The 16,565-nt window shown below is 38.3% G+C and overlaps 2 non-coding genes across 2 annotated transcripts; both read right to left on the minus strand.

Annotated features, from left to right (window-relative positions):
• Positions 1 to 8,086: 8,086 nt before the first annotated feature.
• LOC145590341 (small nucleolar RNA R71) lies at positions 8,087 to 8,193 on the minus strand. Its single transcript, XR_014101964.1, has one exon. It is a non-coding gene; the product is annotated as a small nucleolar RNA R71 (small nucleolar RNA).
• Positions 8,194 to 11,987: 3,794 nt separating this feature from the next.
• Positions 11,988 to 12,093, minus strand: LOC145590243 (small nucleolar RNA R71). Its single transcript, XR_014101882.1, has one exon. It is a non-coding gene; the product is annotated as a small nucleolar RNA R71 (small nucleolar RNA).
• Between the last annotated feature and the right edge of the window lie 4,472 nt (positions 12,094 to 16,565).

The following is a 16,565-nucleotide window of genomic DNA, read 5'->3' on the forward strand; positions in this document are numbered from 1 at the left end:
TTTATTTATTTATTTTTTTTTTTTTGGGGTAACGGGCTAATGGCTAAGGTGGCACAAGTTTGATTGTCGCTTGAAATGTCTATTTTATAGCTGTGATGCTCACTGCAACTGTGTGCTACTTGTCATCCAAACTTAAGCTTTACATGGTTGTCATATTGTAGTTAGTACTCTTGATTATGTCTCGTGTCGTTTTTTTTTTTTTTTTTTTTTTTTTGAGAGCCACAAGGGCAAGGTGACCGGGTGAGAATCGATTCCAGGACCTTCAAGAGGGAAGCTCTAACCACTTGAGCTATGAGCTATACCTCACTTTCTTATGTCTCGTGTTGTGATATAGCTTGAAATTATTAAAATTAAGATTAATTAAACCCTAATATGAAAGCACATGTTTACAGAAAAATTAAATAAATTAAATAACCTATATACCTATCACTTTGGCTTTAAATGTTGTACATATTTACATAACATGAGAACTACTGAACTAGGTAAAAAGTGGAACTTTTAGCAATGTTATTGTCCATAAATGCATTTTTTTTTACTTCCTCCATTCCTGAATAATTGATAATATATAGTTCATTTGTTTTTTAATACTTGCAACACTTTCCTAAAATAGAAATGTCATAATATTTGCAACACTATAAATGGAAAGTTATACTTCGTATTAGGGAAAAGATGTAATATTTCCCTTATTTAAAGCACATGGTCCACTAAATTACACTCCTAACAACCACTCACCTCATATTAAAGTGCATTATATTATGTGAATCCCACAATTCTTAAATTACTGTGAAAAAGTGTGTGTTGCAACAATTAAAAAACAGAGGAAGTATATAGCAGTAAAAGATGGTCAAAGTTGGGGGAAAAAGTGTTTAAAAAAAAAAGAAAAAGTTAGACAAAAAAGTTAAGCAAATATTATAGATTACAATTTTTTTTTTTAATAAAAATCATTGTTAATATTACATATATTTGTTTATTTTAGAAAGTCTATTACATAATATTATATTTAATACTTTATTTTACACGTTTTTTTTCAAAATAGTATATAAAAAGGTAAATAATTGTATTTTATAAGATATATGTATAGGGTGGATATGTGGCGGGTACGAAGTAGGGCGAGTGGGCAGGGTGGAGATATGGTGGGTACAACTTAAAATCCACCCACCCCATCACCCATGGCGGATATGATTTTTATCCTTTATCCCCATCTCACCACTGACAAATCGAAAACCATGTCAGCTCCACTAGGGTGGGGATGGGGCAGGTCTTCTACTCGACCTGCTCTTCTGACATCCCTGCTTGAATTGAATATTCATATTAAGGCTTTATCTATCTTGCGAGGAAGCTGCTGGGCCTATCCTGCTGCTTGCTTGCGGTAGGCGCATGGGTCTGCTGCAACAGGCATGGGCTAGCAATAAGGGGCGCAAGGCTGGCAGCGTTGTTTCCCAAAGCCGGGCAGTTGCCCTTGCTGACCGGGTAGATGTGGGGCAGCCCTTGCCTTGGTCTCCTAGGCCAAGGTGGTCCTCCCACCTATTCCCTCTTTGTGCGAGGACACTTGTCATTTGATCATTTGTTTCATGGCTTTTAATTTAATTTAGAATTAAATTAATTCATGCTTTTTCTCACTTTACCAACTATCCCACGTTAAAAGGTGATGGAAATTCTTAAGGAGATTTCCCTATAAATACCCATCATGGGGTATTGGGATTTACATTTGAGTTGGTAAACTTGAAGGGTTCTCCAAAGAGAGAAACCTTTGTTCTAATAATCTAAGTAATTTTTAGTCTAGCCCCGACTAAGCTTCGGAGTAGGGGCCGGCTCGGTTCGATAAGACGTCGCATCTAATGATTTCATGACGCTTATCTCCATTGCCATGACATCTAAGGACTCCTTACTGATATCGTTGAGTTTAACCAAAATCAACGTGTATATGATGTCTTCTTTTGGCCCATGTAACATACCTTACGTCCCTAGGAAACTAGTGATGCCTCGCTTTGGTGTAGCCCATCACTTCTCTCGTTAGTTCGGTAAGTGTTGTCTTGGAATGGAAAATTTGACTCAATATTGTAGGGACCTAGGGTTTCTATGTTGGTTGATTTAAGTGAACTTAATTAATCATCACAACATTCGAAATCCTAAACATGCATCTAACATATCATTCATATATAAGCATAATTATATATCAAAAACATAAGTAAAAGATGCATTTGGCAACTAGCAAGACCCCTTGAGTCTTCAAGTCTTCAAGGGTCTTCAATGCATCTTTATGGCTTCGTCTTCATAGAAACGCCGTCTTCAAGCCATCACCATCAATTATGCAACTACTAGAGATTTAGAGTAGGACTAATCTAAATATTAAGGTACAAAAATACACAACGGTTCCCAAAACGTATTTAGATTTACAAAAATACGTAACGGATCGCAGTCCGTATTTACTATCCTAATCGGGCCCCACTAGTTTCCATTTTCATAAAACCTGTAATAGAATGTTCATTCCATTCATCCATTCACTATGTGAATGGCCCATGCAATTTACAACGAAAACAAGTAGCAATGCAATATTACGCTTAAAATAGTAACTAGCTTAGGTGGTTAATCCGATTAACACGCCTAATTAAACTAGTCAAAGTTGTTAACCAATTATGTGATTAAACGCGATAAAATAGCTCAAGTAAATAATGAAGATCCCACTAAATTCCGCATCCAACTTAATTAATCCGATTAATTAAGCCGGTAAACCCAAATTTTGCCAAATAATTTGAATGTGCTGGTGAAACCCGAGGCCTAGCCTCATTTTAATTAAAAATTAATTAAATAATTAAATAAATAATTAAAATTGGCAAAAATTGTAAAATTACATAATGTCAAGTGTGTAGCTATGAGCCAAAAATTTTGCTAGGAACCAAACATGGCACGTAAGCCACTATACGCATGTGGGCTGCGCACCAAGGCAGCCTTGGCGCGCGCCACTGCTAGCCGCAACAGCTGCCTAGCAGCTCGGGCTTCATGGCATGGTGCGTGTGCCCGCACCTCAGCACAGCAACACATGCTAGGTGCTGTCGTGGGTATCCTAGCAGCGTTCGCTGCTAATTGCTCGGTGCGTAGCCACATGCACTTGGCTTGCTAGCCCGCAACAATGTGCACCAAGCGTGCAACATGCCCTTGCGCCCATGCACAACAACACTGCCAAAGCACTCCCCGCAGGCTCGGTAGCCACATGCAGGCTGCGTAAGCAGCCTGGCTAGCCGAAGGCTTTGTGTGGGATTTGTGCTTCGGTTTTCGTGCACTTGCCCCGGGATTTTATCCCGATTTGTGTGAAGTTTATATAAGTAATTCTAAATTAATTTTAGAATTAATATTGAAAAAAATGAAAATATAACAAGTCCAACTTAAATAAATTCAATTTTAAGTGTAGAACAAAAAACTAATTCAAGAACCAATCTTTAAATAATTTTGGTTCAACTTGATGCCTTATATTGAAAGGGCTAATCTCATAATTAATTGAACCAAACATAAATTAATAATGAGTTTTGACAAAATTAAAAGATGTTGGAAAATAAAATAATCATCCAAAGAAAATAATTCCAACACTAACTTGTGTTCATTTGAAAAATTACATCTTCCAATATGAAGATTAATTAAATTTCAATCACAAGTTTAAACCTTTATGACTTTAATCAACTTGAAAATTGATTAAATCAACGTAGTTCAATAAACAACATGGAATCTAGTAAGATAAAATTCTAACCAACTAAAATAATTAAAGGTTAGAGCTTTAATACTGAAGGGCTTTAAAAACACAAAATTTTCACACTTGAAGCAATTGATTTGCAATGTTGTGAAAAACGAGCCAACCATTTAAGCACCTATTATAACTTTATAATAATGCTAAAAAAGACTTATAAATGTAGTAGATTAATTGAAATAACCTTACACGTATTGAACACTTAATATGCCATTAAAATATCAAGGTTTAAAGATTTAAAATTTTTTCTACAAAACAAAAAATGCCTCAAAAATAGCATTTTCAGGCAGAATTTGGCTTATGGACAGCCCTAAAAGGGTTAAAACTGTTCCAAAAAAATGATTCCACCCAATTAAGCATTTTTGGGGAAGTCCGACCGAACTCCATCAAGGTTCGGCCACTCTTACTCTAGAAATGAAATCGTGTTGCAAACTGACAATTTTTGATAAATTGGATGGTTTGACCGAACTCCGTAAAGGTTCGGTCGAACTTTTGAAAAGTTTGACCGAACCTTTCTAGAGTTCGGCCGCTCCTCTTCTGGAAATGAAATCAGGTTATATTCTACCAGATTTGCGGAATTTGGGAATTTCGAACAGGTTCGATCGAACCCTGAGTTGGTTCGACCTAACCCCGGGTAGGTTCAACCGAACCTTTTCATGGTTTGGCCGAACCTTTGTCGAGCAGCTCCCAATTTAAAAAAAAGCCAAAACTCTCATTTGTCCTTCATTATTTTCGACACTTTCTCTCTCTTCTCTTCTCCTTTTCACTCTAAAACTCCATTGTCACACCTCCTCCAACCTCAAATCTCCATAAAATCACTCCAATCTCCTCTATTTCTCACTTATTTTTCATCTACTACTCAATTTCTACAATTTCCACCCAAAATTCCTCACAAAAATCCATATTTTCAATTTTTCCCCAATTTCTAGGGTTTGAGTGACTTGGTATTTTTGGGTTTCTACTTGCTTCCAATCAATTGTGGTATGGTTAATCTAGCTTATGCAAGTTCATTTCTTTGATTTCTCTTAGTTTCACCATGTTTTACATGTTAAAGTATGAACTGTGGTATTATTGAAATTGTTAGTAATGGCTTGTTTGATTTATGTGGTTCTTGGGATTTCCTTGTTGTAATTGGTTGGTTGTTGATAGTAGAAATTGTTTCATGATGAATATGCATGTATGCCTTGATATTCCATGATTTCAATGTATTTGCTTGAATATGTTGATTTTTCACTAGGTTGTTCATGTTACATTTTGATCGAGAAATTCTTGAGTTGGATGTATTTTTTGATTGTTACTCATTGTTCTTGGTTTGATTTTGGTGAGTTTTGAGTTATTTTCATGAATTTTGGGGGACATCATGCCCACATTCACCAGACTTTTTTAGGATTTGTATTTGATTGCCATAGGACATTCCTTGAATTATATTGTTGTTATCTTCTACATCTGTTTCAAACCTCATGGCTATTACTCTCATTGCACACACTTTTTATCTTGGCAAGCTTCTTGTGTCACCTCTTGGCTTGAATCTTCCTAATGAAAGTTCTTGGTAATTTTGTAGATTCACAATGCATCTTTTTTGGCAAAGGCAATTCCAAGAGGGAGAGGATGGGTGAATCATCAACACCCACTTTTCCACCTTCACCCGGCATAAACGATTATAGAATCATCGCTCCGAATGAGCACTTTTAGGATTTCTATAAGTCTCTCATAGATCGTCCTATACGATCTACATTCTTTTGTAGCACAACCTTAAGGAGGCTTGGCATCATGGATGAAGTAGTCCGGCTCGCACAAAACTTTGGTTGGGGCGAGTTCATCAACCTCTACGCTCCCACCTATGAGCGGGTCACATTGGAGTTCCTTGCTTCTTTCCGCAAGGAGGTCATAGAGGAAGATGATGAAGGGAATGAATCTCAAATTGTTATTCACTTTTGCATGTTCAACTAAGACCATTCCTTAACCGAGAGTGAGCTAAATGATATCACCTTCCAATATGACCTCAATGTGCCGCATCCCTTATAATGAATAAGAATGGTGGAGGAGCATCTCCACCGAGGCTTTTTTTCGCACCAACACTGCAAAATTCAACAACTTCATTCATATAACTTTTAGAATAATTTGCCCGGCTCCTTCAATACGCCGTATTCTTCAAGGCAAACCTCGGCTCTACGGTGAAAGATGAGGTGGCTTACCTCTTGATATGTCTATTTTACATAGTGATTTTCCCTCGTCCTTTGGTCATATTTAGGAGTATTTTTGGCTCTTTAGAGCCACTTTTATTGCTAATGTGCGCTTTCCAGTGTTTTCGTAGTTTTGGTAGCATTTTGTAAGAAAATTGCACATTTAGAGCATTTTCCTGGGATTATTTGGAGCAACTACGAGCATTAGAGGAGTACGACCACCTTTCGTAGCCCAAGGACGGTTGGAGTCATCAAACTAATGATTAAGGGCTTGACATATGAGAAGATGAGGCATTGGACCGAGTTATCAAGTCCCAAAGAGTAAAAATCCGGAGTGGGCTAAAAAGTGAAGCCCAATCGAAGTCCAAGAATGCCCAAAGAGTCATCGCCCGGTTCAAGGGTCCTCGCCTGAGACGCGCCTGGCCGGGCGGGGTGGTAGAGGAAAAAGGCCATGCTTCGCCCTGTCTCGCGCCCGATCGGGCGCAAGATAAGCGTCCCTGATGAAAAAGGCGGGCCCGATCGGGTGATTTCTCGCCCGATCGGGCGCGTGTTTCTGGAGGAAGATTAAGTGTCGGTTTACTTTGTTTTAGCTTAGGATTTTCTAGCTTAGTATAAGTACGTTTTTGAGCGAGTTTAGCACGACTTCTCACTCTCTTTCTCTCACTAACTTTTCTCTCTCCCCCCTTAATTAAACTCTTAGTATTACTTTCTCTCTTGTTTCTCTCTCTACAACTCTTGATTTAATTCAATTCATTATTTCCGTTAACTTTGGTAACAATTTCTTCCCTTTTTATTCCAATAATTTATTTGTTTTGTTCACCATGTTTTGCTTAATTGCTTTGATTAGTTTAGATTTAATTATGTGTGAGTAGATTTTTATTCTAGGGTTGTGGGGATCCATAAATAATATGAAGGGGTAATTTGTTATTGTTGATTGTCAATGCTTAATTAATTTCCTATTGATTGATTTAATGCTATGCAATTAGATTAGGCCTGGTTTAATTGTATGAGTTTAGAAATATTGATTCGAGATTCGACATATGAGAATTGATGTTTAGGCTTAGTTTCAATAGGCATGTTAATTTATAAATGGTTAAGTCAAGATTTGGCAGATGCGATTTAATACCGGTAGATTAATTTTGTGATTGTAATACGTAGCGAAAGCCCTTTATGATCTGATTAATTGATGCATTGATGATTGATTATTGTGTTTTACCCCAGAATATTATTTATTGGTGAATCTATACCCTAGGCTTTTATTATTTGATTTTCTCCTAAAACTTTAATCTTCGTAGTTTAGTTCTTTTCATAATAATAAATTGGTTACTTAATAATTTAGATTATTTAATTTAATTAAGAATAATTTGACTCGTTTCCCTGTGGTTCGACCCTTCTTCCCTATCTGCATAGTTAGAGGACTTAGGAATTATTTTTGACTAGGTGATACGACTTTACCCTGTCAAAATTTGGCGCTGTTGCCGGGGAAACGATTTTATTTTTATTTCTGATTATTTTTGTAGTCTAGATTATTCTCTTTCGTCCCAGAGAACGTGAGTCCCAGAGAACGTGAGTTCTTTGGGACAGTTCTCATATTTGTCGTCTAGTTCTTTGTTTATGCCCAGGTGTTCCAGATCAGGTTACATTCCATTCGATCCTGAGATCGAGCGCTCCTTCCATAGACAAAAGAATTTATACCTGCAGGTTCTTAGGTGATATTCCTAGAGACCCTCCATCTAATTCTACTGATTCGGAAGTTTCTTCAGAACTAGAATCAGAGATGACAGGAAATCCATCTAAAACGCTTAGCGATTATTCGTAGTCGTCCCTGACGGATTTTCCACATCTTTCTCCTGCTCCAGATCTTGAGGGAGTACAATTCGAGATCAAACCCTAGTTCATAACGATGATTGAAAGGAAGTAGTTTAGTGGAGCTAAGGGTGAAGACCCAAATCTTCATATTGCCGATTTGTGTCAGTATTGTAATACTTTTAGGCAAACTGGGGTCACACAGGACCAAATCAGGAAGATTCTTTTTCCCTTTTCTTTGTGTGGAAAAGCTAAATTGTGGTTTAATGGTTTAAATAGAACTACACTTGGTATTACTAACTGGGAGACACTTTCTTTGAATTTTTATAACAAATATTACCCTACAGAGAGGACAGCTTTATTGAAAAGTGTAATTCAAAACTTTGCCCAAGAGCCAGATGAAACTCTATATGAGGCTTGGGAAAGGTTCAAGGATCTGCAGAGAGAATGCCCTCACCATAATTTAGCATAATGGCAGTTGATTTAAGCTTTTTACAATGGGGTTGGAAACACATCTAGAACAATTCTAGATTCTGCAGCTAGTGGGAGGGTTATGAATCTTAATGTTGATAATGCAGGTCAAGTTATCGAAGATATGGCAATTCATAATTCCCAATATGGGAATCCTAGAGGGTTTCTAACAAAGGGAAACATAATGTTGATTCCGTATCCTTTGTGCAGGCTCAATTAACATCTATTTGCCAGAAATTAGATAATCTTAGTACTGTTATTCCTAATTTTGTAGCTAATGTTTCTGCTGTCAATAATACTAATGAAGCTTTTTGTGAAAATTGTGGAATTATAGGACATTGGGAGCAAGATTGTAGGAGTTCCATGGAGCAAGTTAATGCCTTCCAAACCTATAGGCAAAATAACCCATACTCCAACACTTATAATCCTAGCCTCCGGAACCATCCATAGCTTTCCTATCGGAGTACAATGTACAAAATCCTCCACCTCCACAACAACCACCACAACAAAAATATTACCATCCTAACTCTGGCCAGAAAACCCAATCAGAACCCTCCTCATCTTCTGACCCTGCTGTGTCAGAAATTAGAGCGATGCTATCAAATATGCAAAAGCACATGGAGAGTAAGGATGCTCAAATTGATTTGATCTTAGCTCATAATAAAATCATGGATAATCAAATTGTGTAGTTTTCCTCTACTCTACAAACTCGTCAACAGGGAGCCCTACCATCGCAGCTAGTACAACCTATAGATCAAGCTTTTGCAATTACCCTGAGGAGTGGTTCACACTATGATAGGCCTCCTATGCCCAGAGATGATGAACCTGTTTTAATAAAAATTGCTAATCATGATTCTGTTATATCTAATGATTTTAACGCTAGCCCTGCAGGGCTCCTGGGTAGTACTAATATTTTTGATGCTACATTGCAGGGTACAACTCCAAGGAAGGTTGCAACTCAAGATAAGTGTGGCGATGTTTAAAAACCAGTTATCAAACTACCATTCCCCAATAGACATTTGAAGACTAAATTGAATAAGCCGTTTGGTAAGTTTTTGGAGATGGTGAAAAATTTGCAGGTAGAGTTAATTACACAAATTCCTTCGTATGCTAAGTTCATGAAAGAAATATTGACTAGGAAACGATCTATTAGTGAGGTACAGAGAGTCGCTTTTACTGCAGAATGTAGTGTTGTACTACAAAATGAATCTCCACCTAAACTAAAAGATCCGGGTAGTTTCTCTAGTGTTAGTGTTATGCCATCGTCTATGTGCTCTAAGCTAAATATGGATAATATAAAAGCTACCAATATTACTCTACAAATGGCCGATCGTTCTTTTAAATACCCTTTAGGTGTTTTAGAAGATGTTCCTGTTAGAGTAGGTAAATTTTATATAACTGTTGATTTTGTTGTTCTTGATATGGAGGAAGATTTGCAAACTCCAATTATTTTGGGTCCACCATTCCTTCATACTGCAGGAGCAATTATAGATGTGAAAATAGGTAAACTATCACTATCAGTAGGGGATGATAATATTATTTTTAATTTGAATAATGCCCCTAAAGGCCCCATGATAGAGGAGAAGTGTTTTAGCATTAATGTGGTGATGAGTGTCATTTATGGCACTCTTAGGCTAGGTTTTCTTTATAGTTTTATTCTCATTTTTAGTCTTTTTTCCGTGTTTTTACATAATAATTCTTGCTTTGCGTTTTTGTGTGTAAGTTTAGAGAAAGGCATGCTTTTAATGGTTTTTTTTGTCATTTTGTTCATTTCTCGACTATTCCTCTCGATTATTTGTTCCCTTGATTTGTTTTGTAGGTGTGTTGAGTTTCCCGAGGTATGATCACCTAGGAGAAAGCTTGAGCGCATTCAAGAAAGATGATGGAGCAAGGTTCGGGATTTCGAAAGCGCAATTCAAGCTAGCTCCGCAGCTCAAGGGCCTTGGAAGTTATGCTTTGGCTTGAGGCATTCAAATGCTTGGAAGATAAAGGAGCTGCCCTTCTCACGAGCATCGCCTCGAGTGCACCAATGATAAGGATGCTCGAGAGCGCGGAGATTTATCGAGCAAGCAAAGGAGACAAGGCCACGAGCACCGAGCACGGGTGCGCGCACACCAGGCGCCCCGCCCCCTTCGCTCGTTTCTTCTATTTACACCCTTAGGGAGACGACTTAATTGTACATGCCATATATTTTTCCAGAATTAGTAGAGAGAGAAAGTAGAGAGAGAAGCTTAAGATACTTGATTGTACTTGAATTTAATCTTTGATTTCAACTTGATCTTGGATTTCTTCTTCTCATCAATGAAAGTTTGTGAGATTTCTTTCCTTTGAATTTACTTTCAATGCAATTTCCTTTAATTCTTGAATGTTTGATTTGAATTTCATTCTTTGCTTTAGAATTTGTTGAGAGATTGAATTCCTTCTTGATTAAACTTGAAATGAATATGATTTTGATTGAATTTGTTTTGTTTTTTAATTTCACCATGATTAGTAAGTAGATTAGTTGCTAGGGAGAAGGGGAAGAATGCTAGATTGATGATTTTTGCTAGTTGATGATCCTTGATTGATTGAATTGTTGCAATTAAATTGGTTGACATTGTTGTGCATGTGATTTATTAGACTAGGAGTGATCAACCTATAAGATTAATCTAGATTGCATTGCAAATTTCAATGACATGAACCCTTGATTTGAGAATTGCTTTAATTGATTGAATTTGATTGTGATTTTCCTAGTTAGCCATTCATAGTGAACCCTAGCTTGGCTTATAGGAGATAGCCCTTTAATTCCTTTGATTACAACTATCGTTTGTCCTTTGCAACGTTTGAATTGATTGAGTGATCCTTCAATTAGCATAATCATTGAGCTTGCATGTGGAACCAATATCCCTAGTGTTTAGTATATTGAATTTCTTGATTAATATAGTTTTCTCGATACCTTAGTTACCAACCGCATCTTCCCATAATCTTCGAAGTAGCTTGACCTAGGGTATAGCTTGCACCTACTCATTCCCTTGGGTTAGACCCTTGACTTACCATATACTCGTATTAGGTTGGTTGAGTGTTTATAAATTTTCTTTGGCTCTAGGAAAGGGTGGAAAACGACCTACTTTTCTCTACGTCAAAAATGGCGCTGTTGCTGGGGAGTGATATTGGTGCTTTGTTATAGTTGTTGAGTCTATTTCACCTTTAATTGAAAATACAAAAATATTTTCTTTTAGGCTACATTTGTAGCCATGATACTAACCATTTCTTTTGAGATTTTATGCATAGAGCACGTGGTCGTTCACTAGTGCCATTTGATCCGAAAATTGAGAGAACTATTACAAGGTTAAGGGGTGCTAGACGATCTTTAAGCCCTAGCATTTCAAGTGGAGAAGAACCACAACAAGAGGAACAAGCAAAAATGGGAGAAAATCCAAGGGTGGCGTTGAAAGAATTGGGGATTCTCGGTGCATATTGATTTGAGAGTGGGATTGCTCCACCTACAACACCAGCAAATGACTTTGAAATAAGACCGGCAATGATCACTTTGATAGAGAGGCGATAATTTAGTGGGGCCAAGCATGAAAGCCCACTAAATCATCTCAAGGAGTTTGAAAAGTATTGCAATACAATCAAGGTGAATGGAATTTCCCAAGAATTCATTCGCCTCAAGCTTTTTTCCTTTTCGCTCATAGGGCGTGCCTTGGAATGGCTAGACAAGGATGTCAAGCCGAATTCTCTAAGGACATGGGATGAGGTGACCAAGGAGTTTCTATCCCGTTTTTATCCACAAAAGAAAACGACCGAGGCTAGAGCTTTGATTCAAGGTTTCAAGCAAAAGCCTAGTGAGAGTCTTTATAAAGCATGGGAGAGATACAAAGAGTATTAAAGAAAGTGTCCTCACCATGGAATTCCTACATACCAAATTATTCAAATCTTTTATGGAGGCCTTAGTCCTCAAGGAATATCATGTTTAGATGGAGGAGCCGGAGGTCCTATCATGAACAAAACGGAAGAGGAAGTGGTGGACATAATTGAAGACATAGTGAGGTACAATAGAGGTTGGCAAGATGGAGAAAGAGAGTCAACTAGCAAGAGTAGCTCTTTGGTGTACTCGGTTGATCATCTAAATGCAATCAATAATCTATCCTCACAAATGACAAACTTTGGGAAGGAGATGTCCGCTATCAAGGCGAAGTTGGAAAGTGATACCTACCAAGTTTTAAGTCTTCCCTCCCAATCTAAGGAGAGAGGTATGTCTTCTAATTCTCCACTCCCTCCCTCTTCTAATAACATGCCTAGTGGATGCTTGTTTTGTATGATTGTGGGTCGTATGATCATGATGTTTCTAGTTGCCCTCATGCATGTATGGATGTTTGTGATGATCAAGATGGAAATGTGAATGAGCATGTGAACTATGTGTCAAATAATAATGATTCTAGGTTTGAGAATCAAAGTGGTCAATGGAATAGGAATTACAACAACCATGACAATTTTGACAACTACAACCAAGGTGGTGGTAATATGAACCATGGGAACCAAAATTCCCGAGGTAACTATAAAAACCAAGGTTATAGTGGCCAAAATCATAACCAAAGTTATGGTAATTATAACCAAGGTAGAGGTAATTGGAACAATCAAAATAGGGGAAGTTTTCAAAATAATTCTCAAAGGGGTCCCCCACCCGGTTTTGCTCCAAAGGCTCAAAATGATAATTCCTATGTTCAAACCTTTTATTCTTCACATAGAACCAATTTGGAAGAAATCATTGAAAATCAAACAAATTTTTTGAACACTTACATGGCCGTAAGTGACAAGAAATTTAATGAAATGATGACTAATAATAAGATGCTTGAAAACCAAATTTCTCAACTTGCTAATGCTTTGAAAGACCATGCTAGTCCTTCTTCTTTACCTTCCAAAGGCCTAGATCCCAAGAGAGCGGTCAATGCTATTGTCACAAGGAGTGGTAAGGTTCTTGAGGAGAGTTTGCCTAGGAAGAGTGAGACCAAGGAAGGGACAAAAGAGGTTTTGGTTGAAGATGAGAGAGATGGTGCATCTTTGAGTGAGGGTGAGATTGAGAAGCCTAGTGAGGTGAGAGTGGAGAAAGAAATTGTGAAACCCAAGCTTTCTTATCCACATTAATTCATTAGACACAAGTTAGATGAACAATTTGGAAGATTCATTGACATGCTCAAGCAACTTCACCTTTCTCTACCATTTACCGAAGTTGTCACCCAAATACCCAACTACGCAAAATTCCTTAAAGACATTTTGAGTGGTAGGAGGACTTGTGATGGTGTAGAGACGGTGAACTTGACCGAGAATTGTAGTGCAATCATAATGAACAAGATGCCACCTAAGCTAAAAGAACCTAGAAACTTTTCCATCCCTTGTGCCATTTATAAAATGCAAATTGAGAATGCCTTGTGTGACCTAGGAGCTAGTGTTAGCCTTATGCCATATTCGGTGTACCAAAGACTTGAGCTAGGGGAACTCTTACCTACTAACATCACTTTGCAATTGGCCGATAGGTCAATTAAGTTTCCTAAGGGTAAGGTAGAGGATGTTCCTTTGAGGGTTGGGAAATTTGTTATTCCGGTGGATTTTTGGTGCTTGAGATGGACGAAGATGCTAACATTCCTATCATTCTAGGGAGACCATTCCTTGCTACTGCGGGTGCTTTGATAGATGTGAAAAGTGATAAAATTTCACTCAAAGTAGGGGATGAGGTGATAGAATTTGACTTGAATGATAGTATGAAGTATCCAAGTTCTTCTTTAGAAAATTGCATGTTGATTGATTCTCTTGACCATGTTGTGTATTTTATGCATGAGCAATTGCTCACTTCTAACGATGCTCTTAAGAATGTTTTGTTGAATAAGGAAAAGATAGGTGCTCCTAATAAGGAGATGGCTTTGTATGCAGATGTGTTCAAGGGAAGCCTTGAGGATGTTGAAGAGAAAATGTGTATGAGCATTTCTAGCGAAGAAGCGTTGCAAGTGGATACATCAAAGGAAGGTAAAGGTGTTCCAATGGTCGAGCTCAAACCTCTTCCATCACACCTTAGGTATGAAATCTTGGGACCCAACTCCACCTATCCGTGATTGTTAGCTTTTCTTTGAGTGAGCGCCAAGCTCAAGAGTTGTGTGATGTTTTGAGAAAGCACCAAGGTGCTTTGGGTTATACCATTGATGACCTCAAAGGTATAAGCCCCGCTTTATGTACACATCACATAATCCTTGAGGAGGGTGCTCTACCTTCTATTGAGAGACAACGAAAGCTACACCCCCAAATGGGAGAGGTAGTGAAGAAAGAGATCACCAAACTTTTGGATGTGGGAATTATATACCCCATCTCAAGTTCTAGGTGGGTCTCTCCCGTTCATGTTATCCCAAAGAAAGGAGGCATGACCGTCGTCGAGAATGAGAAAGGTGAGCTCATTCTGACGAGGACGGTCACGGGATAGAGGATGTGTATGAACTATAGACGTCTAAACACGTCCACCAAGAAAGATCACTTCCCCCTTCCTTTCATTGATCAAATGCTTGAGAGACTGACGAGGCACAAGTTCTATTATTTTCTTGATGGTTATTCGTGATTTTTTTAAATCCCTATCCACCCGGACGACCAAGAGAAAACAACCTTCACTTGTCCATAGGGAACATTTGCTTATAGGAGAATGCCGTTTGGCCTTTGTAATGCTCCCGCAACATTTCAAAGATGCATGATGAGTATATTTGGAGATATGTTGGATGAGGAAATGGAAGTGTTTATGGACGACTTCTCTGTGGGCGGTGTTTCATTTGAGGCATGTCTTAAAAACCTTGAGAAATGTTTGGCAAGGTGTGAGAAGGTGAACTTGGTTTTGAATTGGGAGAAGTGTCACTTCATGGTGGAAGAAGGCATAGTCCTTGGCCATAAGATTTCTCACAAGGGGATAGAGGTGGACAAAGCAAAAATTGAGGTTATTGAGAAGCTTCCACCTCCGGTTAATGTGAAAGGAGTGAGATCTTTCTTTGGACATGCTGTGTTTTATAGAAGATTCATCAAGGATTTCTCGCTCATTGTAAAGCCCCTCAATGATCTTCTTCAAAAGGATGCCGAGTATGTATTTGGTGATAAGTGTTTGGAGGCATTTAATAAGTTGAAGAAGGCTCTAATCTCTACTCCTATTGTTCAAGCCCCAAGATGGGATTTACCTTTTGAGTTGATGTGCGATGCGAGTGATTCGACAATTGGAGGTGTCTTGGGTCAAAGAGTGGAAAAGAAGCTACATGTGATCTATTATATGTCCAAGACACTAAATGGTGCTAAAAGGAACTACATCACAACGGAAAAGGAGTTTTTGGCTATTGTTCATGCTTTTGAAAAGTTCCGTTGTTATTTATTAGGTTCTAAGACCATTGTCTTCACGGATCATGCGGCTCTCAAGTACCTTTTTGCCAAGAAAGAATCCAAGCCTAGGTTGATCCGGTGGGTGCTTGAACGTTAAAACTTTGATATTGAGATTAGGAATAAGAGAGGAGTGGAAAATGTTGTGGCGGATCATCTATCTCGTCTTGAAGATTCTCAAATTCATGATGATGGTTCTCCAATTGAGGATAGGATGCTTGATGACTTCTTATATGCTATTGAGGGAAAGGAGCTCCCATGGTTCGCCGACTTAGTGAACTTTCTTGCATGTGGGGAGTTTCCACCTTCCTTTTCTAAGAATTAACGAAAGAAGCTCACGAGAGAGGCAAGACACTATGTGTGGGATGATCCCATCTTGTACAAGCGAGGAGTCGATGGCTTACTTAGGCGTTGTGTTCCAAATGAAGTGGTGCCTAATGTTTTGAAGATGTGCCATTCGGATCCGAGTGGTGGTCATATGGGTGTTTCTAAAACCGCCACTAAGATTCTTCAAAGCAGTATTTGGTGGCCGCATCTCTTCAAGGATTCATGGGGTTTTGTTAAGACATGCGACCGTTGTAAACGAGTTGGGAATATCTCCAAGAGAAATGAGATGCCTCAACAACCGATTCTTGAATTGGAGGTATTTGATGTTTGGGGAATTGATTTCATGGGACCGTTTACCTCATCTTTTGGAAATCAATATATATTCTTGTTGCGGTGGATTACGTGTCTAAATGGGTTGAGGCCATTTCTTCCCCAACTAATGACCACAAGGTGGTAATGAAGTTGTTCAAGAAGGTCATTTTTCCAAGGTTTGGTGTTCCAAAGGCGGTGATAAGCGATAATGGTTCTCATTTTATTCACAATGCCTTTCAAAAGATGTTGCGAAAGCATGAAGTTCATCATCGATTTGGCCTTCCATATCATCCTCAAACAAGCGGCCAAGTTGAGGTTTCCAATCGTCAAATCAAGTTAATCCTTGAAAA

Source organism: Chenopodium album, chromosome 17 (genome assembly GCF_948465745.1).
Source record: "Chenopodium album chromosome 17, dcCheAlbu1.1, whole genome shotgun sequence".
Lineage (NCBI taxonomy): Eukaryota > Viridiplantae > Streptophyta > Magnoliopsida > Caryophyllales > Amaranthaceae > Chenopodium > Chenopodium album.